Source organism: Schistocerca americana, chromosome 3 (assembly GCF_021461395.2).
Source record: "Schistocerca americana isolate TAMUIC-IGC-003095 chromosome 3, iqSchAmer2.1, whole genome shotgun sequence".
Taxonomy (NCBI): Eukaryota; Metazoa; Arthropoda; class Insecta; order Orthoptera; family Acrididae; genus Schistocerca; species Schistocerca americana.
In genome coordinates this window covers 817,786,623-817,789,506 of record NC_060121.1, presented here as the reverse complement: position 1 = coordinate 817,789,506, position 2,884 = coordinate 817,786,623, and the positions used below count along the sequence as shown (strand labels likewise).

General features: G+C 48.0%; 1 pseudogene; it reads left to right on the top strand.

Moving 5' to 3' along the window:
* Positions 1-1,950: 1,950 nt before the first annotated feature.
* On the top strand, positions 1,951-2,068 carry LOC124608092 (annotated as a pseudogene).
* The last annotated feature ends 816 nt before the right edge of the window (positions 2,069-2,884 follow it).

Genomic DNA, 2,884 nt, shown 5'->3' with positions numbered 1-2,884 from the left:
AGAATAGCGTTAATCTCCTCAGTAAAAACCGAACACTGGTCGGGAAGCCGAAATCTATTAGGGGTGTCACCAACAATACAGAAACTCCTAACACCAAATGTAGTTTTTGAGCCGTCAGCGTAAATAAATGTGGCATCCCCCATAGAGCAGCAAATACCAGACGATAAACGAGAGGAGGGGTACTGTCCTTGGGAAGCTGACAGAGGTCGCGGAGCAAGCAGGTCCGGGGGCAAAGCCAGGGTGGCGCCGTACCCACAGTTGCCGAGAAAATTTTGGGAAAGTGGAAGGAAAGAGAACGTAGCAGTTTGATGGAAGCGGACTCCCGGTGGTAGCAGAGAGGAAGAGTGGCCTGCATACCCTAAATCCAAGGTGGCGTCCCAAAAACAGGTCGTAGGCACATTAATGTGACCACCTGTCAAAGCCAAAATAACCACCTTTTGCAGCGCGAAACGAGCAGGAAGAGAGTCAATGAGTTCTGGAAGCTAAGGAATTGTGATGTGGAGCTATGCTTACCTGAGTAACGTGACCAGCTTCGCTAGGTTTCTCGGTTGAGGATCGATGGCATGAACAGACCTATCGATATGGCCCACAGATTTTCGATTGGATTTAAAACGCGGGGAATTTGGTGGCCAGCAATGTACGGTAAACTGATCATGGTGCTCTTCGAACCATGCACGTACACTGAGAGTTGTGTGAGTCATTGCATTGTCCTGCTGGTAGATACCATTGTACCAAGGAAGGGCGTGAACATAGTCCCTAACATCTACATCTACGTGATTACTCTACTGTTCACAATAAAGTGCCTGGCAGAGGGTTCAATGAACCACCTTCAAGCTGTCTGTCTACTGTTCTACTCTCGAACGGTGGGCGGGAAAAATGAGCACTTACATGTTTCTGTGCGAGCCCTCATTTCTCTTACTTTATCGTGATGATCATTTCTCCCTATCTAGGTGGGTGCCAACAGAATGGAGGAGAAAATTGGCGATTGAAATTTCATGGGAAGATCCCGTCGCAACGAAAAACACCTTTGTGTTAGTGATTGCCACTCAAATTCACGTATCATATATGTGGCGCTATCTCCCCTATTTCGCGATAATACAAAACGTGCTGCCATTCTATGAACTTTCTTCGATGTCGTCCGTAAAGATAGATGCGTACCTGTGTTGATCCATTTTGTCTTCGAGAATGACGAGACCACCTGAGAATGCCACGAAATCATTCCTTAGTTCGTAAGGCTCTCTGCTTGTTGCAGAGTGTACGCTTTCAGACGTTTCACACCGCACAAGCCTACTGCCATCTGTCCGATGTAAAATAAAACGTGATTCATCTAAAAAGGCCACCTGTCAGGTGACGTCCCGTTACAGGTACTGATGCGGAGATTCCAGCCTTCGTGGCTGAACAAGTCAGCATACATGCTGAACAGTCGTTGAGGAGACACTGTTGGTAGCCCCTTGGTTAATCTGGGCGTTCAGCCGCTGAATAGTGTCACGTCTATATGCCCGTGCATATCTTCGGCAGAAATTGTTTACCCCTTTGACCTACGACCCGTGGTGCACCACATTTGCCTTGGCGCCGGTTTTGGATAGTGTCATTTTGCCATGCACAGTATACGTTAACTATGAACGCCTTAACAGTTTATAAACTTAGCTGTCTTCGAAATGCTTCCACCCTTGGCTCGAAAGCCAACGATCATGGCCTTTTGGAAAGATAAATCGCTTCGTTTCCACATGACGACAGCATCTGTAGTGTGTTCAGCGTCTCCCGAGCACACTTTATACACGCTCCATTGCCAGTGTTGCCACGTGCCGTCTGTGAGTGGTTATAGCACTACTGCACGATGATGTCGAACACATGCGATGGTCACCTTAATGTGACTGGACCATGAAGTTGCACTTGCTCTCGTGCCTCTAGCTGTAAGGTCTGCCAATACTGGTTACCTTCTACTAGTACGCCAACGGCCTTGCCGCAGTGGTAACACCGATTCCCGTCAGATCACCGAAGTTAAGCGCTGTCGGGCTGGGCTAGCACTTGAACGGGTGACCATCTGGTCTGCCGAGCGCTGTTGGCAAGTGGGGTGCACTCAGCCCTTGTGAGGCAAACTGAGGAGCTACTTGATTGAAAAGTAGCGACTCCAGTGCTGACCACATGCCCCACCATATCCATATCCAGTGACGCCTGTGGGCTGAGGGTGACATGGCGGCTGGTGGGTACCATTAGGCCTTCCAAGGCCTGTTGGGACGGAATTTATTTTACTTTTAGTTTGGGAGTTTTGATGAACTCTTGGACTCTGAACCAAAATTCTGTCAGTCTAATGCATTGTTTGTTGTGCATACATTTTCAAACGGTTTGACAGCACTAATTAACCAATAATGGAAACAAATTAGAGGGACACGTTTCCTTCATCCAGTGAGAGCTAGTCTGGTAAAGTGTTATTAGGATAATCCGTTTCCAGTGGATAACTCTGGAAGTTAGACCCATGATATGGATCGTTGAATAAAAAGTCTGTACATCGTGCATGCTACAGAAGATTAGTTACGGAAGGCTGTGGCTCCATGTGAGGCTTTTAAAGACGGAGTATCTGGCTGGTTGCCTTGTCGCTGCGCTTATGTGTCGTCTGCTGAAGGCACCGCCTGCCGTCTGAGTGGCTTGATTTGAATTTATATTGCCGCTAGGGCGCTTATCAACGCCGGTGATACATCGTGTCGTCGTCTGCACCGCAGAGTAATAGCTGGCACTTGCGGTGGCGCTGTCTCCGCTGAAAGCTCTTTCCGCGCTCTTAGTTTTTACAGCTCCGAAGCGCAAACAGCCTGTACTTTAAAGTTAAAAATGCAGCGTTTCCGCATTTCTGCAAAATCAGATGTAGACAAGAAATCGTCTGATCGGC